The sequence below is a fragment of the Paralichthys olivaceus genome, chromosome 3 (genome assembly GCF_024713975.1).
Source record: "Paralichthys olivaceus isolate ysfri-2021 chromosome 3, ASM2471397v2, whole genome shotgun sequence".
Classification (NCBI taxonomy): Eukaryota; Metazoa; Chordata; class Actinopteri; order Pleuronectiformes; family Paralichthyidae; genus Paralichthys; species Paralichthys olivaceus.
Genome location: NC_091095.1, coordinates 27,699,351 through 27,722,226, shown reverse-complemented (window position 1 = coordinate 27,722,226; position 22,876 = coordinate 27,699,351). Strand labels below are relative to the sequence as shown.

At 41.9% G+C, this 22,876-nt stretch overlaps 1 long non-coding RNA gene across 1 annotated transcript; it reads right to left on the bottom strand.

The window, feature by feature from the left end:
* Window positions 1–11,305: 11,305 nt before the first annotated feature.
* Window positions 11,306–12,901, bottom strand: LOC138407276 (uncharacterized). The gene is made up of 3 exons (XR_011240722.1): window positions 12,849–12,901; window positions 12,629–12,708; window positions 11,306–11,742 (listed from the first exon to the last, which is right to left on the bottom strand). It is a non-coding gene; the product is annotated as an uncharacterized lncRNA (long non-coding RNA).
* Window positions 12,902–22,876: the final 9,975 nt, after the last annotated feature.

The following is a 22,876-nucleotide window of genomic DNA, read 5'->3' as shown; positions in this document are numbered from 1 at the left end:
CTAGTGCAGTCTCTGTGCTATGATGCACTCTAAATCCTGACTGAAAATCCTCAAATAAACTGTTCTTATTGAGAAAGTCATGCAGCTGATTGGCTACAGCTTTCTCAAGGATCTTCGAGAGAGAGGGAAGATTTGATATTGGTCTGTAATTGGCTAAAACCTCTGGATCTAGAGTGGGCTTTTTAAGTAGAGGTTGAATTACAGCTACTTTAAAGGACTATGGTACAAATCCTGATAATAAAGACAGATTAATCATAGTCAAAAAAGAAGGGCCAACTAAAGGTAGAACATCCTTGAGCAGTCTGGTTGGGATGGGGTCTAAGAGACAGGTAGACGGCTTTGATGAAGAAATTAATGAAGTTATTTGATGAAGGTCGATGGGGGAAAAACAGTCTAAAAATGAATTTGGTTTTACAGCTGTTTTCAAACTTGCTGTGTACGAGTGCAGATCAGTGCCTGTTGAGGGCAAGAAGTGATGAATTTTGTCTCGAATAGATATAATTTTATCATTAAAGAAGCTCATGAAGTCATTACTACTTAGACCTAACGGAATAGATGGCTCAATAGAGCTGATGCTCTCTGTTAGCCTGTTTACAGTGCTGAAGAGAAACCTGGGGTTGTTCTTATTTTCCTCTATTAATGATGAGTAATTGGCTGCTCTGGCATTACGGAGAGCCTTCCTGTATGTTTTAAGATTTTCTAGCCAGACTAAACAAGATTCTTCCAGTTTAGTGGCACGCCATTTACGTTCGGATTTACTTGCCACTTTCTTTAAGCTGAAGGTCTGCTGGCTATACCATGGTGCTAACCTCCTTTGTTTAATTATCTTCTTTTTCAGAGGTGCAATAGAGTCAAGAGTTGTTTGTAAAGAGCCTATAGAACTATCAACAAGATGATCAATTTGTGAGGGGCTAAAGGAAGCAGACAATTCCTCTGCTACATTGAGACATGGCATTGAATTCAATACTGAAGGAATCACTTCCTTAAATTTGGCTACAGCACTATCAGATAAACATCTGCTATAGGAGTTTCTGCCAAAAGGCTTATAGTCCAGTAATATGAACTCAAAGGTTATTAAAAAATGGTCAGAGAGAAGAGGATTCTGTGGAAAGACTGTTAGGCGATCGATTTCAATGCCATATGAGACAACAAGATCAAGAGTGTGGTTCAGACAATGAGTCGGTTCATTGGCACTCTGACAGAAGCCAATTGAATCTAATAGAGAGATAAACACAGCACTAAGACTATCATTGTGGTTGTCCACATGAATATTAAAATCACCCACAATAATGACTTTATCTGTTTTAAGGATAAAGCCTGATGCAAACTCTGCAAATTCAGTTAAAAATTGTGAGTAAGGACCGGGAGCTCGATATACTGTAACAAATAGAATTGGCTGTGATGTTTTCCAGGTTGGATGAGTAAGGCTAATAACAAGACTTTGAAATGAATTATAATTTAGTTTAGGCTTAGGATTTATTAATAGACTTGAGTCAAATATGGCTCTAACTCCACCACCTCGACCAGTGCTTCGAGGAATATAAGTATTACAGTGACAGGGAGGAGTGGATTAATTTAAGCTAAAATAGTCATCCTCCGGCAACCAGGTTTCATTAAGACAGAATAAATCAATATCATAATCAGATATTAATTCATTGACTAAAACAGCTTTGGAGGACAAGGATCTGATATTCAAGAGTCCACATTTAATTCTCTTATTTTGGACTGCTGGAGATGTTGGGGTGGGCAGCTGCTCTAATGGAGGCACAGAGGAGCGTGTAAGACTGCAGCTCTGCTTCCTGGTCTCAACTCTGGGTTGTCACGGTTTTGGTCGACTAATAAACTTGGCCATATTTCTAGATATGAGAGCTGCTCCATCCAAAGTGGGATGGATGCCGTCTCTCCTAATCAGACCAGATTTTCCCCAGAAAGGTGTCCAGTTAACTATGAAGCCCACGTTGTTTGTCGTTCGTCACCACCTCGACAGCCAGCGGTAAAATGACGACATGCGGCTATATATGTCATCAGTGGTCACATTGGGCAGGGGTCCAGAGAAAACTACGGAGTCCGACATCGTTTTTGCATATGCACACACCGATGAAACATTAATTTTAGTGACCTGCGACTGGCGTAACCGGGTGTTTACCGCCGACGTGAATAACAATCTTACTATATCTACGCTTATCTTTAGCCAGCAGTTTCAAATTAGACTCGATGTCGCCCGCTCTGGCCCCCGGGATACATTTAACTATTGGCCTCTCAGCGGGTGTGTCGCTGAGCAGGGAAAATCTGTTAGAAACTAATCTGATGGTTTATAGAAACTAATCTGATGGTTTATAGAAACTAATCTGATGGTTTATAGAAACTAATCTGATGGTTTACCATCTGATGGTTTATTTGTAAATTTATATTATTTATTCAATGAAAGTCCCATTCTTGTATAAACAATATCTCAAGAACACCTTGAGGGAATTTCTTCAAATATGGTACAAATTTTCCATTTCACTCAAGGATGGACTGATTCAATTTTGGTGATCAAAGGTCAAGGTCACTGTGACCTCACAAAGCATTTTTTTTGCCTTGTGAAAGCGATATCTCAGGATTATATCCAGAGTCTTGTATAATAATAAAGTCTTTTGTACAAATGTTTACTCTGACTCAAAATTACAACATCTCCAAACTACCTTATGGGAATTTCTTCAAAATGAGTAAAAAAGCTCACTTGGATTCAAAGATGAACCAATTAGATTTTAAGTTTATGGTGACCTCATATTCTTGTGAATGTGATATACAGTACAAGGAACACCCACAGGGAATTTTATTACATCTGGCATTTTTTACTCAAGGTTGATTAGAATTTGGAGTTCATTGTGACCTCACAAAATACTTTGTGGTCCTTAGTCCTTAGTGATGTGCACGCTGAGGAACCTGAAACTGCTGACCCTCTCAATCTCAGCATCGCTGATGTGCATGAGGCGGTGTCTACCTCCATCCTGTCTTTTGTAATCCACAATCATATCCTTCAGAAATAGGTTGTTAGCCTTGCACCAGCTCGTCAGTGATGTCACCTCCTCTCTGTAGGCCTTCTCGTCGTTGTTTGTGATGAGGCCCAGGATGGTCATGTCGTCTGCTAACTTTATGATGGTGTTGGAGCTGTGCTTGGCTGTGCTGAGCACAAAGCCCTGAGGTGTTCCCGCATCGAGGATCATCTGCGAGGAGATGTGACTGCCAATTCTTACCACCTGGAACCTGCCTGTCAGAAAATTATTTCCAGCTGCAGATGGAGGTCTCCAGGCCAAGATCAATGAGCTTCGAGAGGAGTTTTGAGGGAATAATGGTGTTGAACACTGAGCTGTAATCAACAATGAGCATTCTCACATGTATTTCCTTTGTCCAGGTGGGTGAGCACTGTGTGGATTCCCAAGGCAATGGTGTTGTCTGTGGACCTATTTGGTTTGTAAGCAAACTGAAGAAGGTCCAAGGTGTCAGGAAGGGAGGAGCAGAAGTGAGTTTTCAATAGTCGCTTGAAGCACTTCATGATGACTGAGTGCGACAGGGCAGTAGTCATTTAAGCAGGAGGCCACTGGTTTCTTGGGGACTGGAACAATTATGGATGCCTTGAAGGGGGTAGGGACCACAGAGTGACTCAGAGACAGGTTGAAGATGGTGTAGGTGAACACTTCTGCCAGTTGATAGGCACTTTTGCTGACTGCAGATGCATCATGAAAGGGTTTTGAAGTTGTAAAAGACTGAACCCCCCTCTCATTTGCCTAATTAGATCCCAGTGTCCGCAGTACAGGGGTTCCTGATCAGCTCTCTGTTACAAGGGTCCGAGTTTCAGGTTCTAGAGGAATTCACCCTATTAAAGTTTCACTAGAACTTATTTAAGTTGATTCTTATTCTTCTAACAGCCTTCATCCGAACGTCTACCCTATCTGTTAATTAGGGGAACCGGTAAGATATGACTAGAGTAACCTTTAAGTTAAACATTCAATTTCCCCATTTGCTGTCACTCTGAAAGCATGGAACTAATGTAAACTTCTTAATTAAATCTGATTATCTTATTTATTGCATTTAGTAAGCATAATAAAAATCATAAAAAGTATGAATAATAAGAGTACTAAGTAAACATTCATGAAAGGAAAATAGATTAAAAAAAGAAGAATTTGTAAATGATTAAAAAGTTAAGAAATAATTATTAAATTATTAAAGAGTACAAATTGTTTATACTGTAGCTATAAGAGAACTGATATACATTTAGTGAAAAGGAAGCTTGAATTCTACTGAAAATTCAAAACTCAGTACAAAGTCAAATTGACCCTCACTTGAAACGAAGGGTAACCAGAATGCCTTGTGAATCACTGGCAAGCTGGGAGAGAGACCCACAAATGTAGCGATTTCTCCATTAATAAGGATTTAAAAATTAGAGATCATAGAGGGTTGTCACTTTAGTAACTGCAAACAATAGTATTGGGTTTTTTAAGATCTGAACAATTTTATTACAATTTCATCCCTGGCAAAACTTTGTCTGGTCTATCTTTTGTGATGACTACTTGGACTATTTGAGAGAGAGGGTGAGTGTGAGAGAGAGAGTGGGGGCAGCAGGGGAAATGGGGGCAGAGCAGGGAGGGAGTTGAGTGCCCTGAGAGCAGCTGTGAAACCAACATTGTAGCAATATTGTGAACTTGTGATGTCTCTCTACTTGCTTGCAATGTTAAATCAAAGGATACTATTTAACTTTATAATTTTTTAGGTAGAATATATTGCATACAATATATGGAGGCAAACTTAACAACTTAACATCATGTTTTTGACACAGAGGGCCCCTTACTGAAATTGTGGACAGAGTAAGAGGATCTGTGATTGTGAAAAACTTGGTGAAATGATATGATAATGATAATAATTAATGAAAATGATAACCAATGTCTCAAAAACATTCACTTCTACACTTTCCTTTCTATCAAGTTACAAGTATATATAATTATGGAACAGATCAACCTGCATACACATGATCAGAGAAAATTTTGATCTTTTGGCTTAATACCTTGAATCAAAAAATTTAATCATTGTTTTATATCAATCCTTTAGTTTGCCTGTTTTGTTCCATATATACATTTGAAATCCCAGCACCCTAGATCACACATTTAAATGTCTATTAAATTAAATCTTCTTGTCCTAATAGAGCTCATTTTTAACTATTTTGTGCTAGGCAATAGGCATAATAATGCAAGTATATGTGTAAGGGGACTCAAAATAGTGGCTTTAAAATGGTGGGGACAAAGCACAAAGTCTTTCAAACATGGGATTACACAATTGTGTTGCAATTCCTTTTATTCTGCGATTAAAACTCATGGAGTTAGTTAGTTAATCTCTTTGTATTTCCAGCCAACTTCATCTTTGAATCTAGTCCAATGCAGTTGGCATCGTCAGAGTAGCTGATGATCTTCTATCTCTGTTATCACTAACACCAGCCACATCTGCTGTTTCCATGCTTATGCTGGAAGTTATTTATCACCACCCAATCTCTAGTCAGGGAGGCTTCTGCTGGCTGGTCTTGGTGTAACCAATGCTTAGCTGCACTCTACTGCAGCTGGCTGGTTCAAATAGATTTTGACTCTGCGTTGTGTTTAATTAGCAAGGAGAAGATTTTCATACTGTCGCTTTCATACTTTATTGCATTTTGTTGGCAATGAAAATCTTAAATCCCAGGCACCTCAAGCAACTCAACATGCAAGTGTCATAAAATAAGAGTAACTAAAAATACAAATAACATACACTAGTGCAAATGAAACAATAAGTACAAATGTCAGTACTAGTGCAAAAAATTAAACATTATAAGGTGCAAAAAAATAAAATAAAACATTATAATAAAATAATAAAACATTATAAGGTGCTAAAATGAGATATATACATGTCAGGATTTAGCAGCAGCTATGGGGAGGTATGGACAGCTATGGATTATTGCACTCATTATATTTTTAAATTGGTCGGAAATATGATGAATAGAAATGATAATGACAGAATGAAAATTATTGTAAACTAAATAAATAAATATCAATTTTGCTTATGAATAATATAATGTGTAAATAAATATGTTGTAGTGACTTTCACAGAGCTCAGGAATTCAGCAGTCTTACAGGTCTTGGTCTTGTGGTCTTGGTACGGATTCTGCGGTACTTTCTGCCAGACGGCAGCAGAGAGAACAGTTTGTTGCTGGGGTGATGGGGGTCTTTCAGTATCCTGTTAGCCTTCTTCCTACAACGCTGGGTGTAGAGGTCCTCCATGGATGGTAGCTCCGTCCTGGTGATGTGCTGAGCAGTTTTCACCACCCTCTGTAGAGTCTTACGGTCGAGGGCGGTGCAACTGCCGTACCAGGCCGTGATGCATCCGGTCAGGATACTCTCGATGGTGCATTTGTAGAAGTTGCAGAGTATCCTGGAGTTCATGTTGAACCTCCGCAGCCTGCGGAGGAAGAAGAGCTGCTGACGAGCTGTCTTTGTGATGACTCTGGTGTGATGGGTCCATGTCAGGTCCTCAGTGATGTGAACCCCGAGGAACCTGAAGCTGCTGACTCTCTCCACAGGAGTCCCGTCGATGGTGATGGGGGCGTGTCCGTCTCTCTGCTTCTTCCTGTAATCCACAATCAGCTCCTTGGTTTTGCTGACGTTGAGATGGAGGTTGTTGTCCTGGCACCAAGATGTCAAGGCTCTGACCTCCTCTCTGTAGGCTTCTCGTCGCCATCTGTGATCAGGTCGATGACGGTGGTGTCGTCAGCAAACTTGATGATGGTGTTTGAGCTGTATGTGGCCACGGAGTCATGCGTGAACAGGGAGTAGAGGAGAGGGCTGAGCACGCAACCCTGGGGGGCTCCGGTGTTGAGGGTCCGGCTGGAGGATGTGACGTTCCCCATCCGCACTGCCTGGCGTCTGCCTGTCAGGAAGTTCAGGATCCAATCACAGAGGGCGCTGTTGAGCCCGAGGTCCCTGAGCTTGATGACGAGCTTGGAGGGCACAATAGTGTTGAATGCTGAACTGTAGTCAATGAACAGCATCCTCACATATGTGTTCCTCTGGTCCAGGTGGGAGAGGGCAGTGTGGAGGGTGAGGGTGATGGCGTCGGCTGTGGACCTGTTCTCCCTGTAAGCAAACTGCAGGGGGTCCAGTGAGTCAGGGAAGGAGGAGGTGATGAACTGTTTGACTAACCGCTCAAAGCACTTCATGATGATGGGGGTGAGTGCAACTGGGCGGCAGTCGTTGAGGCAGATGGTTTTTGTCTTTTTAGAGACTGGAATGATGGTGGACTCTTTGAGACAAGTGGGGACTATAGACTGGAGCAGTGACTTGTTGAAGATGTCTGTGAACACCTCTGCCAGCTGAACTGCACACACCTTGAGAGCACGGCCAGGGATGCCGTCAGGCCCAGGAGCCCTATGTGTGTTGATCTTTTTTAGGGATCTGCACACATCTGCACTGGTTAGAACCAGGGGGCAGGGATCCTGAGCCTTCTGTACCTCCAAAGCCGGGGGTCTCTCAAAGCGTGCATAAAATGTGTTCAGTTCATCTGGGAGAGATACACACACTTCCTCGGCACCACTTGTTCTTTTTATAGTCTGCTATAGTTTTTAGTCCAGACCACATGTTTCTAGCGTTGGAGCCCTTGTAGTCAGACTCCACTTTCTTCTTATAATGTCTTTTAGCACTGCTAATAGCTCTCCGGAGTGCATACCTGGAGTTCTTGTATTCATCCAAATCACCGGCGCTGTGCGCGACAGCCCAAGCTTTGAGTTTGGCTCGGACCTCGCCATTTATCCAGGGCTTCTGATTTGGGAATGTTCGTACAGTAATCCGCGGCAAGACGCCATCGATGCATTTGCTGATGTAGCAAATGGTCTGTGTGTGTGTTTATGTCCTCCTCCTCAAACACACACCACTCCATGGTCCTGAAGCAGTGTTGGAGAGCAGAGACTGACTGCTCGGTCCAGCCCTGGACTGTCCGTGTCACAGGTCGGTCTCTCTTAAGTCTCTGCCGGTAAACGGGGAGCAGGAGAAGAGATACGTGGTCCGACTTGCCAAAAGGGGGGGGCGGGGGAGGGCTTTGTATCCATTGCGAAAAGGAGAGTAAACATGGTCCAGTGCATTTTCACCGCACGTAGGGCAGCTGACGTACTGATAGTATTTCGGCAGGACTTTCTTCATGTTGGCGCTGTTAAAATTCCCGGCCACAATAAAGGCAGCCTCCGGCCTTGAAGTCTCTGTCCTGTCGATAACTCCGTACAGCTCCTCCAGCGCTTAAAAATATTAATATTAAATAATAATTAAACTAATAAAGGATAAATCTGGGCACCACCCTTCAAAGGAAGGGAAAAGATAGCCAATTTATTGAATAAGTCTCATGAAATTACTGACTACAAATTTGGAACTCTGATTAATAATTAAATTAATAAATAACCAAAATTACCACATCAATAGCTAGCAAAGTTGAAGGATATGGAGTTCTTGACAGTGTAGAGGTTGGCAAAATTCACATTTATGCAACATTAACTAAGACGTGTTTGAAGAAAAAACATTTATTATGAGAATAATAAAAGTATAAACACAAAAACTAACAAAAGGTGTACTTACTATATACAGGTGTGTATGCGAGTATGCATGTATGTGTGTGTGTGTGTGTGAGTGAGTGACTGAGATTCAAAATGGCGGCTGGCCACTATGAAGACAAAAGGCCCCCTGGAGTGGCTAGACCATGTGGCTGAGATCACATGTAGGTGTTAAGTTTGTGGAGATGAGTGTGTGAGGTGTTGGTGCCAGGTTAAAGAAAGTAGTTAGATGCATGCAAAGAAGTGATCAGCATAACAGAACTAACATTAACTTTCAAATAACATATTACCAAATATCACAGGATTAAACAGTCCTTTGCTTAGCCTAGCATAATAATAAAGCCCAGTTGTGTTACCTGTCCATGAAAAAGAGGGAAAGGTCCTTTTTGGATGTGCTGTTCAAAATCCAGTGAAGTGGTCTTGTTGATTTGTGGATCCTGTTGTGCATCTGCTGGTCAGACCTTGTGTCGTGGCCAGTTGTGCTTTAGGTCTTAGGCAGGCTCTCGCGTCGCTGCCTTTGGAAGGTTTTAGCAGTCTGCTCCAGGCAGGCCTGCTGGAAGTTGAGGAGCTGGTGGAGGGAGGAAGTCTCCCTGGCTGGGAGAGAAGGGCCAGACCCTACTCCTCCAGGAGAGGTCGGCAGGGGAAGAGGCCGAAGAGAGAAGGGCGAACAGAGAAGAGGGCTAGCAGAGGGGAAACTCGGCTTATATTGGCCTGGTGACCTCATGGGTCATGGGGCACACAGTGACCAATAGTGGTTGAGAGTTGTCTCCAGGAGCAGTTTTACCACCTACAGTTGTGTTCAAAATAATAGTGTGTTTAAAAAAGTGAGTAAAGCTCAAAATCCTTATAATAGCTTTTATTTCCATACACGCAAATGCATTGGGAACACTGCACATTCTATTCCAAATCAAAACATGAAGAAAAATGTATAAAATTTGTTGTTACTTTACAGAAATTGAAGAAAAAGGAATATTAGGCTGTTCAAAAAAATTGCAGTGTCTGTATTTTTCTTTACAAACTCAAACATTTACTGTATAAACTGAAAAATGCTTGAAGATTTAGCTTTCCTGTGAATAATTGAACTAATATTTAGTTGTATAACCACTGTTTCTGAGAACTGTGTTGCATGGAGTCGACCAACTTCTGGCACCTGTGAACAGGTATTCTAGCCCAGGACGATTGACTACATTCCACAATTCCACTGCATTTCTTGGTTTAGCCTCATAAACAACATTTTTGATGTCAGCCCACAAGTTTTCTATTGGATTAAGGTCCGTGGATTGGGCTGGCCACTCCATAACGTTAATCTTGTTGGTCTGGAACAAAGATGCTGCTCACTTACTGGAGTGTTTGGGGTCTAACCCTTGTTGAAACACCCATTTCAAGGGCATCTCCTCTGCGGCATAAGGCAACATGACCTCTTCAAATATTTTGATCTATTTATTGATAAATAGGCCGACACCATAGTAAGAGAAACATCTCCATATCATGATGCTTGCACCACCATGATTCACTGTCTTCACAGTGTACTGTGGCTTGAATTCAGTGTTTGGGGGTATTTTTAGCAATCTGTCTGTGGCCCCTAGACCCAAAAAGAACAATTTTGCTTTAATCAGTCCACAAAATATTGCGCCATTTCCCTTTAGGCCAGTCACTGTGTTCTTTGAAAAATTGTAACCTCTTCAGCACATGTCGTTTTTTCAACAATGTGACTTTGCGGGGGCTTCTTGCTGATAGCTTGGCTTCACATAGGCATCTTATTGTTACAGTACTCACAGGTAACTTTAGACCTGCTTTGATCATCCTGGAGCCGATCATTGGCTGAGTCTTCGCCATTTTGGCTATTCTTCGATCCATTCGAATGGTAGTTTTCCGTTTTCTTCCACGTCTTTCTGGTTTTGTTTACCAATTTAAAGCATTTTAGATCATTTCAGCTGAGCAGCCTATCATTTTCTGCACTTCTTCGTACTTTTTAATCAAAGTACACTGTTCTTCTGAACAATGTCTGGAACGACCCATTTTACTCAAATTTTCAGAAAGAAATGCTCCATAACTAGCATGTATAATATTGGCTACCTGTTTGGCGCCTGTTTTTTCACAGGATGAATGACCTCACTAGTTGAACTCCACACTGCTATTAATTTGAACAAGCCTCTTTTAATTAATGATTCATTTACACAGAATCAGCAGCATGCATGTCATGACTATTGGGTCTGTTGGTTTTCTATAACCCTACTACACCTACTAGTAAATTATTTGCCAAGTAGAAATATAATTTCTACCAAAAACAGTGACTGATCTGGTTAGTGATGTTTGACTGCTATTATTTTGAACACAACTGTATGTGTGAAGATGAAGCACCCTGGGAGACTGAATTCTGGAAGCTCTCCTTTGGTCAGGCTTTTGACTACACATGTAGGCCCAACTATGGTTCACAGATGCCAGGTCCCAACAATCCTAACATAAGTGTTTGGGTGTTCTAGGTGTGTGAGGGCTGTGTAGGGCGGCATTTACAGCGTCATCAGTGGACCTTTTGTGTTTATAGGCAAACTGCAGAGAGTCTAGGGTGGGTGGGATGATTTTCCTGTGTCATGACTAATCTTTCAAAGCACTTCATCACTGTTGAGGTGAGTGCGATAGGACGAAAGTCATTGAGGCATGTGGTGGTGTTTTTCTTAGGGAGGGGCACAATGGTGGTGGATTTGCAAGTGGGAACAGTGGTCTGGGTGAGGGACAGGTTGAAAATGTTTGTGAACACATCCGCCACCTCCGATGAGCAGGCCTTGAGCACACGACCAGGGATGTTATCCGGTCCCGCTGCCTTTCGTGGGTTCTTCGTCCTCAGAGCTGAACAAACCTCTGCCCATGTCACAGCAAGCCTTGTGCCCTGCACGTCCTCAGGGGCCAGGATCAGTCTCTGCCGGTTGGTGTTGAGTTCAAACCGGGCATAGAACTCATTCAGCTCCCCAGGCGTGGTGTGGCTCTGTGTTGGACCTCTGCTCCTCTGCTGGAAGTGATGTGCTGCAGTCCCTGCCACATGCGCCTGGAGTCGACTGAGAGATAGTATCCCTCCAGCTTCATCCTGTACTGTCTCTTTGCCTGGGTGATGGCTCTGTGCAGGTTGTACTTGGCGGTCTTGTAGGCCTCTGCGTCACCAGACAAAAAAGCAGCAACAAGTAAAGAGATATATAAATATATCTATATCTATATAGATATAGATATGTTAAGCTTGCTTATCAGTCATTTGTTGTGTTGTTTTACTTAAAGAGTTGTTATCTGATTTTGCCCATTTGACCTGTGCCTGCACACATCATGAATTTTTTTATTTGTATAGCCCATATTCACAAATCACAATTTGGCTCATAGGGCTTAACAAGGTGTTATATGTTCTGCCCTTAATCCTCAACAACAGATAGGAAAAACTACCCCATAAAAACCCTATTAACGGGGGGAAAAGAACGTAGAAACCTCAGAATTGATGTGAGAAATCCCTCTCCCAGGACGGACAGAAGTGCAATAGATGCCATTTGTAACTGAGAACATCAGAAAAATAAGAGTATTTACAACATTGATTAAAATAAATAGTTTGTAACATTTTGGAAAGTAAATCAATTGAATTACTGTCAGCAATGGTAGAGTATCTGAGTAGCCCTTGTAGTGGAAAATAACTAAGTGTACTGTAAACTATTTTGTAGTCACACAAGATGCTGAGAGCTTCGACTGGTGCAACTTTAATTCTCTCCTCTTTTCTCCACCAACATTTTGACACCGTGAAAACTATACAATGGACACAAAAATACAAATGCCATAGTACCATATTTCATAGATATTGCATAGAACCATGTTTACATTTTAAACTTTATACAAATCATTTTTAGTAAACTTAACTAATGAATTTTTACATGGAATTAACCTTTTAAATTGTTAAGAGTTACAGCTCTTATGGAAAATAATATAATAATGACAATTTCCTTTTGTCTTAAATGAAATGAATCACTCATTTTGAGAAATACATAATTTGTCTCCTCCTACCTCCTTCTGCTTTCAAGGGCGCTAAGTTTGAGCTCTGTCTGCTAGCAGCCTATCTTCCACACACACCTCGCAGTGACAGTCTTTGCATGTGACATACAAACGACACAAAACACGGAGCGAACCACCATAAATACCTTTAACAAGTTTCAACACAGAATATGACAAGTAATGAATTTGTTTGCATGTTCTTACCATAGACTGTATATAAAGAGGTTCTTACCAACTGCGGAGCAACACGAATATCCCGCCATGATGAGACAGGGGCAGAAAATCTAGCGTCTGCAATAACAGGAAGTAGCAGAAGAAGAGCGGTGCTCTTCAAAATAAAAGTACAAAAATGTAGAGTGGCAGAACTGCATCATTTACCATAAACAAAATTAGCTGCCTTTTACATTATATACCTGTTTGAGACTTTTATGACCTGAAACCTGTATGACCTGTATGGAGAAAGAACTAGTAATATAGGGGAACAAAAGGAAATAATGGGGGGGGGGGGCTTGAATCCAGCCCGGGAACCTCCATATGGACGTTCGCATGATCTTCCAAGGGTTAGGGTCCCCCCAGGCACTCCTGCCTCCCTCATGGTCCAACATGCGCAGTAGTAGGACCCATGGCTCCAAAGGTGAGAGGTCCTCAGGTGAGAGTGCTGGTGGTTGTGTGACCCTCCATGTCAGCCCTGCGACAGACCGGTGATCTCACTAGGTCCATCCCTCATCAGGACCACACAGTTTGGACCAAGGAGGGGAGGAGAAGACCCAAGGAGTTAGAGATATGTAATAAGATATTTTAAAAAAAACCAGGCAGAGAGTGAAGAAGAGAGAAGGTTTCTGGTGCCTGATGGGTGATCCCCCAGCAGTGTAGGCCTATAGCAGCGTAGCTATGGATGACTATGGTTCAGGGTTGAGCTAAAAGCTTTATCAAAAAGGAAGGTTTTAAGACTAGCCTTAAATGTAGAGACCGTGTCTGCCTCCCTCACTGAGAGTGGGAGCTGGTTCCAAAGGAGAGGAGCTTGGTAACTAAAAGTTCTACCACCCATTCTACTCTTAGTAACTCTAGGCCCTACAAGGAGTCTAAAGTTTAGGGAGCGAAGTGGTCTGTGGGGGCAGTAAGGGGTTAAGAGCTCTTTAATATAGGATGGGGCCTGATTGTTGAGGGCCTTATAAGTTAGTAGGAGGATTTTGAAATCTGTCCTCTGTTGAACAGGGAGCCAGTGTAGTGAAGCTAAGACAGGAGTAATGTGATCCTGTCTTCTGGTTCCTATCAGTACTCGTGCCGCAGCGTTCTGCACTAGCTGAAGGGTTCTTAAGGATCTGCTGGGACATCCTGATAATAGGGAGTTGCAGTAGTCTAGCCTAGACGTAATAGAGGCATGAATCCGTTTTTTAGAATCCTGTTTTGACAGGATGTGTCTGATTCTCTTTATATTACGCAGATGAAAGTAAGCTATTCTGGGGGTTTGACTAATTTGTTGGGTAAATGACAGATCATCAATGATGACTCCTAGGTTCTTCACAGTGGTGTTTGGAACCAGGCAGATATCATCTAGGTTGACCGACTGGTTAGACAGAGTTTCTCTGAGATGCCTAGGACCCAGGATTATGACCTCAGTTTTGTCTGTGTTTAACAATAAGAAATTCTGGGTCATCCAGGCCTTGATGTCTTTAAGATATCAAGCCGTTTCCTCCGCCGCAATAACTTCACTTGCAGGAGACGTACAACTATTGCCCGGAAGGATTTTGTGAGGAAGAAATTAAACGCCTGTCCCAAACCACGCCTGGTCCCAAATAAACACCTGGTCTGCTAAGTGATTGAAACAAATAAACGCCCCGGCTATTATTTGGTAATTTACGGTATAATATATATATATATATATATATATATATATTTAGATGATACTTTAGCTACAGCTGGTAACTACATCTAGAGAATAACTTTTTCATTAATGACATAAAGTCCGAAAATGAGAAATCCAAGGTTAGTAAATTATTGTCTGATAGAATTGAATTATGTGGAAGTAAAATAAGATGTTACATTTTGTGTTTAAAACAATGAGTGTGTACACCCTGACTGAAACAAATTGAGTCTACTGAAATGAATGCAACACTAAGGATATCATTATTATTGTAAATATGAATATTAACGTCACAGACAAAAAACTAAAGACATTGTGAATTTTACTTTTGTCTGTTATAAATAATCGAATTACCCAATTTTCATCGACAAGTTCCCCTTGAGTTTTGATATATGAAACTCTAAGCTGGAGGAGGAATATTCAATATGTCTTCCACAAAATCTCTAAATCGATTGAAGTTTGCCAAGGATACCAAAGTCTGGATCTCCATCAGAAATGTTTATTAACGATATATTATAGCCTAATTTATTCTTATCTTATTTTGCAATATCAGTTAGGGAGCCACTTATGCAACTCACCTCAGAAAAGCTTCTTATATTGCAAAAAAAGTTTTGCAGAATAGCCATGAATAGTAGGAGCACTCGGCTTAATATTGTTGACATAAATATATATATCAAACTTGTGTTTTTATTTACATAATTCTGCATATATGTGCTTTACTTCACATACCTTTTACATGTAAATTTCAGTCTACCTGTGATCAGTCTGCTTCACTTAAGAATTTCAAATACAAGCTTTCTGATTAACCAAACTATCTAAAATGACCATATCTGTCAAGTGTGTCTTTTTTATTGTATTCCTATTGTTTTGTTTTGTTGTGCTAATAAATCAATAAATGGCCATCAGTAGATGTAATAGTTTGAATATACATATGTAACATAGCCTGCCCTCCATCCAGGACCTGTACCTGACCAGAGTCAGGAATCGGGCAGGTAACATCTCTGCAGACCCATCACCCCCTGGATACAAACTGTTTAAACTTCTCCCCTCCGGTAGGCGCTACAGAACACTATATGCAAAAACATCCCGTTTTAAGAACAGCCTTTTCCCTTAGGCTGTCTCTGTGTCAAACAGCTAAAACCGGACTCAAATATCAGAAACACCCCCTGTAATATATCTGTACATTCAATATACTGTACAAACTGTATTTGTATATTTATTATTTCATGCTTGCACTATGCACCATTTGCACCAACTATTTAGCTTTTTTGTACATGTACATAGCTTTTGTTATTGTCTTTTGTCCTTGTTCATCTATTTGTTTGTTGTTTTTTTCAAACTGTTGTACTAAGAGAACAAAGAAAAACCGGAGTCAAATTCCTCGTGTGTTCACATACCTGACAATAAAAGCGATTCTGATTCTGATTCTGATAGTTAAAAAGGTTCAGGTTAAATCCAGCTAAATGAGATAACTACGCCACCTGCTGACATAAAGATGTACCTGCATGATTACTTATAGCAAAGGATTACTCCTCAAAGCAACAGAGGATGTATGATGAGGTAACATGTCTGTGAATGTCTGTGGGTAAAACAATGTTTACTCACTTGATAACTGTGTAGAAGTTCAGCTTGCTGCACTTAGTTGGATATTGTGTGTCCTAGAATAATTTCGCCACATTTTTATGGAGTTGACCATACATTTTTTTTTGTGTTTTATCTTTAGTAAAAATCTCCACTGTGTAGCTAGCAATCATTAACACAATGCCGTCTTTCCAGATAGAGAATGCGCTGTTTCCCATATGAGATGATGATTCTACTCGACTCTATTGTAATTTGTCATGAATGCAGATGAGGAATAAACCTGCTGTTACCACAAGCCTGACCAGCTCCTGAAGAGTCATTTTAGACAGAAGATATCTCACAATGGTTACATTGGTGATGTGACTCGTCCATGACCACGCTGGACCGGGTGGGTGTCTTCACTGCATAATTTTGGAGCTGCATAACTTTTTTGCCATGTATTTGACTGTCAGGACTATTTGTTTAACTGCTGCTATATTCCATTGGAACCATCATTTCATTTGAGGGGGAATTTTGCTGGCAAGTATGAGTCTTGGCAAATTTGGGACCTCTTGTCAGGGTTCAGGGGAGGGTGACGTGAGGAGGGAACGTGGTAGGAAAAAAGGGAAGGGATGGACCAAAACGCAGAAACTAAATATGGTTTAACAAAAAGTGTATTTTATTTAACAGGGGGTAAAACTTAACAAAAGAAATCTTCAGGAAATAAAAGTCGCACTCAAAAACAGGAGTGGAACACAGGAAGGACAGGAAACAAACTTACCGGGAAACGTGACGAGAGCTGACGGGACACATGAACAGAACATGACTAGAATCGAGATGACGAACAGGACCTGACCAGAAACGAAAATGACGAACCAACAACCACATGGGGGGAACACAAAGACTTATATACACACTTGAACTAATTAGTAACTGGGGACATAGCGAGGGACAAGGAGGGGAACACAGGAGAGGGACACAGAGAACAACACAGGAGAATCACAGGGTGGAGCACAGAGGAAGGCAGAAGGGAACATGAGAGGAACACAAGAGGGAACACGAGAGGAACACAGAAAATACACAACCTTGACAAAATACACCAAAACGTGACCAAATAAAACCATAACCATGACACCTCTGATATGACACCTCTTGGTGTTGGTAGGGGTAGAGGGTTGCATAGCACACCTGTTCCATTTTCCCTAGTTGACCATGATAACACAGCTTTTGGTGTTGATTGTGTGCATAGTCCTTTAAGGTGTAAGGATGTAGTGGTGCCTCAAAGGCAGCCTATAGTTGAGTTGCATCCACCTCAGTCTACTAGCACATCAGTCCCAAACCCACCTCCTGATGATGGTTGACCAAATGAGCTCGATTGTGCAGCAGATAGGACAGCAGCTAGCTGATAGCATTATGTCACACCTCAACACATCAAACCCCACAGCTGCTGTGTATACAAATCATGAAGACACATGTAATAAAACAAAGTCATTCCACCTCTCCCAAGTCCAGCAGGTCACTCAGAGAGCAGTTAAAGACCCACCTGTGTTCCGAGGGGAGAGCTCAGAGACACTGTCTGTTGATGAATGGGCTCAGGCCAACAGAAAGCCACGTCACAACAGACTTCCAAAAATTGAGGGTTTAAATGACGTGCCATGTTCCATATGTAAAGACAGCTCTCACACTGCCCTCACTCACTGTCGAGAGAACAGACTGTTTTTCATGTGGCCATTCATACCTGGCCATTCAAGACACAACTGCCCAGAGGGAAGACGTCCTGCTTTTTCTGGTCAGCAGGGAAACTGAATGGTCTGCGAGCAAGGGAGGACAGCGCAGATCAAATGAGTGAACCTCTTACCCTGGATTTGACAGACATTGATGATTTTGAGAAATTGTATCAAGCCTGTAGCAGCGTGGTGCCACCACAGAAAACACTGATCATTCAAAGCCTACAAAAACTCTCAAAGACTGATAGCCTATTCTACACAGATGTGACTGTTGATGATAGACATGTTTTCAATGCACTAGTGGATCTATGGCATGCACAATAAGTTGATGCAAAACTTTCACAACTGACTCTTGACATTAAGAAAAAATCTGCTGAAGACTTTGCCATTGTTGGTTGTGGTGGTCACCTTGTCACACCTTCTGCCATGTATGATCTCACTATGCCAGTTTATGGCTATAAGGTGTTAATTCCTGTCCTGGTTGTGCCAGGCCAAACTGATAAAATGATCCTCGGCAGCAATGCCATTAAGTGGCTAATCTCAAAAATGAAAGACTGTTAGCGACCAGAACACCTAATCTCCAGTGAATGGTGCAGGGAATGATGAGCTGCCCCATCTCATCTCTCTGCTGTCCCAATCAGAAAGCAGCACTGTGCCAGTCAGGATTGGAACGGCTAAACTTAAAAGAAGCGTCACTCTGCAGCCATTGTCTGAACATTTGGTGTGGGCAAAACTGCCTACATTGGATGTTTCCGCAGTGGGGAGTACTGCAAGACCAGACCTGCACAAATTCTGGTGGGGAGAGTTGTCACTTCCTTTCTCCCAAGAAGCGCCACTTTCTCTGCCGGTCTGTCAAGTTTCTGGGACACATTATATGTAGAGATGGTGTTAAGACAGATCCAAGCAAAGTGCAGGCTATTAATGATGTGCAGGAAGCTTACCTGATGGAGCCTGATGGGAAAACACCATGTGATAAGAAAATCAGATCTTTCTTAGGAATGGTTTTGTACTACCATCATTTCATTGAGGCATGTTCTGCCAAAACTAAGCCACTGTTCAATCTTGTGGCTGAACCGCCCACACCACCAAAAAGAAGAAGAGGCCCCAAACCAAACTTAAAATAGGCTATCTGAGGCTGTCTCCAACTGACTGGATTGATGAGTGTGGAGAGGCATTCAGAACTCTGAAACACTAGCTTGTGCACAGTGTCACTTTAGCTCGCAGTAGATCCCTCCTTTGATGGCTTAAGAGCTGTTCTTTCACAGTTGCGCCCTGATGGAAAGTTTGCAAGACCAGTGGCGTATGCTAGCAAGACCCTTTCACACTCCCAGCTTATCCAGCACATCGGCTGGAATTTCTTGCTCTTAAATGGGCGATCTGTGATAAGTTTAGCCATTGGCTCAAAGGGCGGTCTTTCACAGTCTGAACGGATAATAATCCGTTGACATACATTTTGACTAAACTTAGGCTGGACACATGTGAACAGAGATGGGTTTCAAAACTTGCAGCATACAGTTTCGTCCTGAACTATGTCCCTGGCACAAAGAATGTGTTTGCGGATGCGCTGAGTAGAGAGCCATTTGTCCAGTCATGCATAGCCCACCGTCTTGTAACTAAGCCTTATACCTCATTGCTGAACTAAATTAATGGGATGGTGGATAGGACAGTACAAGATGCATTTTGATGCACTACTAACTGCCAGTTGGTTGTTGATCAGTCCAAGGAGGAAGCTGTTGTCACTCCACCTCCACCTCAAGGGTCCCTCTCTGCAGGATGTCTTGGCCGTGTTGGATGCACACTACTCTGGAGGTGACAGCCAAATAAGAGGTATAGGTCCTGCTATTCCTCAGCTTGTTAGTGACGAACAGCCCTGCTCTTTACCAAAAAGTGAGCTGGCTAATCTACAGGAGCAAGACGGTGTCTTGGGCAGAATCCCCTTCTACATCCAGCATCATAGGAGACCCACTAGGCGTGAACGTGCTGGCGAGTCTTGTGGTGTAGTGAAACTGCTGAGACACTGGCCCAAGGTCTCCATCAAGGATTGCCTGTTGTACAAGGTAAAGAAAGACATTCATGTGAACAAGACAATTTACCAGTTTGTTGTTCCAGAGTCCCTGAAAGCCCAAGTCCTTCATGGTCTCCACGACTCAGCTGGTCATCAAGGGCAGGCTTGCACACTCTCCCTTGCCAGGCAGAGATTATTTTGGATAGGGAGGAAACGTGACATCATCAATCATGTGAGAAACTGCTTCCACTGTGTGTTTGGAAAGACCCCAGAGCCTAACGATCGTGCTCCCCTCGAAAACATCTGCACCACTGAACCTATGAAACTAGTATGTATTGACTTTTGGACTGCTGAACAGACTGACAAGAAGTGTATAGATGTCTTAGTGGTTACAGATCACTTTTCCAAACTGTCACATGCTTTTCCATGTAACAATCAGTCAGCAAAGCAGGTTGCCCGTCGTCTCTGGGATGACTTTTTCTGCATATACGGCAGGTATGTTACAGTATGTCGCTCTATAATGTGATTTTTGAAATATGGAAATGATTTACATTTGCCCGTTATTTGCCTACTGTGTTTCATACCGTATTTGTTATTTCTAAATATGTGAAATGATAAAAAAAAGGGTCCAACAGTCCAGTGTGAATTTGCATTATTGTAATATTTTCTTGTATCTTATCCTCACATAATTAAGAGGGGGACAGTTTCTGTTTTCTTAAAATTATTTTATTGACTTGCCTGAGTTTAATCCGCTATACGATCACCATTATTGTATTGTACTGAGTGTATGAGATGTATGGATGGGCAATCCTAAAAAGCAATGGAGGATTTATGATGAGATAGAGAATGCACTGTTACCCACATGAGATGACGATTCTACTCTACTCGATTGTCCTTTATTATGACTGCAGATGAGGAATAAACCTGCTGTTACCACAAGCCTGACTAGCTCCTGAAGAGTCATTTTAGACCAAAGACATCTCACAAGGTTTACACATGTCTGTATTGTAAGAATATATTGTAGTGGACACATGTGATAGATAGAATTCTCCAGACTGCTGATGTGGTTTGCACTATTTCTCACTCCTGTAGGGTTATCATGTGGGGTTATCATGGTAACAAGGGCAACAAGCCTTAAAAAATATGTAAATAGAGAGGTGCAGTCATGCAGGTGTGTACTGCTGTTACCAATTTAGGAATATGTTCTAGACATACAAACTTAAGTATTTACTTAAGCTTTTAATATTTAAATTTTGTAGCCACAGTTTATGTGATTGAACAGTGTGTTTAACACATGTATCTAACATAATTAGACTGTACCAATTACATTTTTCATTGAGGGCAGAAGACCGGCCTGGTTTTGCACATTTACCCTTCCCCTAAAAATAAATCAGGACACTTATAATGTTATGTCATTACATTTGATATGTCATAAGTCATCAGGAAAGCTTTAACTACACTCTGATACTCTTCACCTTATATATGCTACCCCCAGGCAACATCATTAGAAAGCACCACATACACTACCATTGTTAAGCAGACAACACCCAGTTGTACATATCTATGAAGCATGATGAATATAATCACTTAGTTCAACTCCAGGAATGTCTCAAGAACATCAAGGCGTGGATGACCCAAAACTTCTTATTTCTAAATTCAGACAAAACTGAGGTTGTTGTAATTGGCCCTGAACATCTCAAAGAATCACTGTCTGAACAGATAGTCACCTTGGATGGTGTTAGTTTGGCCCCAGCTCCACTGTGAGGAACCTTGGAGTTATGTTCGACCAGGACATGTCATTTGACCAACATATAAAACAAGTCTCTAGGACAGCTTTCTTCCACCTGTGCAATATTAAGAAAATTAGAAACAGCCTGTCTCAGAAGGATGCTGAGAAACTAGTCCACGCATTTGTTACCTCTAGACTAGATTACTGTAATTCTTTATTATCAGGATGCCCCAGGAAGACTGTAAAAAGCCTCAATTTGGTCCAAAATGCTGCAGCATGAGTACTGACAGGAACTAGAAGGAGAGATCATATTTCTCCTGTCTTAGCTTCTCTACATTAGCTCCCTGTAAAATTCAGAATAGAATTCAAGATGCTGCTCCTCACATTTAAAGCCCTTAACATACTAACTGACTAAATTTAAGTCAAGATGGCGTGTTGTATGTGGCCTGCCGTCCTCGTCCTCGTCTGTGCAATTTGCTAGTGACTGCTGTGTTCTTCCTACTTGTCATTCATGATGTGACGGTTGTCGCTGGCGCCGAGTCGCCTCTTCCGTGTCGCCGGCCGGTGAGGATCCGGAGTCAGGGCTGTGTGCCGGGAAATCTCTGCCCGCTTGGTCATGTTGCAGAGCGGATTGTGAGCTGTGCATCGACCCACGCAGCCCTCCTGAATGTCAGATCGCTAACAAACAAGACCTTTATCTTGAATGATCTGATTTCCACACATGATCTGGATTTCCTTTTGCTTACGGAGACCTGGCAGAAGCCAGGTGAGAACAGCGCTTTCTCTGAGCTCCTCCCACCCAGCTAATCTTTCCACAGTACACCGCGAGAGTCCAGCCGCGGGGGCGGTCTGGCTGCTGTCTTCAAACAGAGTTTTACCTGCCGCCTACTCCCAGCAAAAAGTTACAGCAGCTTTGAGCTACAGTTATTATTGGTGCAGTTTACATGTCCTGTACTGTGTGCTGTAATCTATCGTCCACCTAAGCAGAACAAGGAATTTATAACAGAGTTCTCAGACCTACTTGCTGATCTAATGCCAAAATATGACAGTCTACTGATCTGTGGTGATTTTAACGTTCATATCTGCTGTCCCTCTAACCAACTGGCAACTGAGTTCCAAAGCCTTTTGTCATCTTTCGGCCTGGTACAGTCAGTAAATGTTGCCACACACCAACATGGGCACATATTAGACCTTATTATCTCCCATGGACTCCCATTATCCATCACAGAAATAGGTGGCATTTGTATATCAGATAACCGATATACAAATGCACATTTGAATTTATAGCCCCTTCCACTACAGCTAAATCCCATACTTCAGCCTCATGCCGCTGCATTTTCACCTCCACTACAGCTGAAGAGTTTGCTGCTGCTTT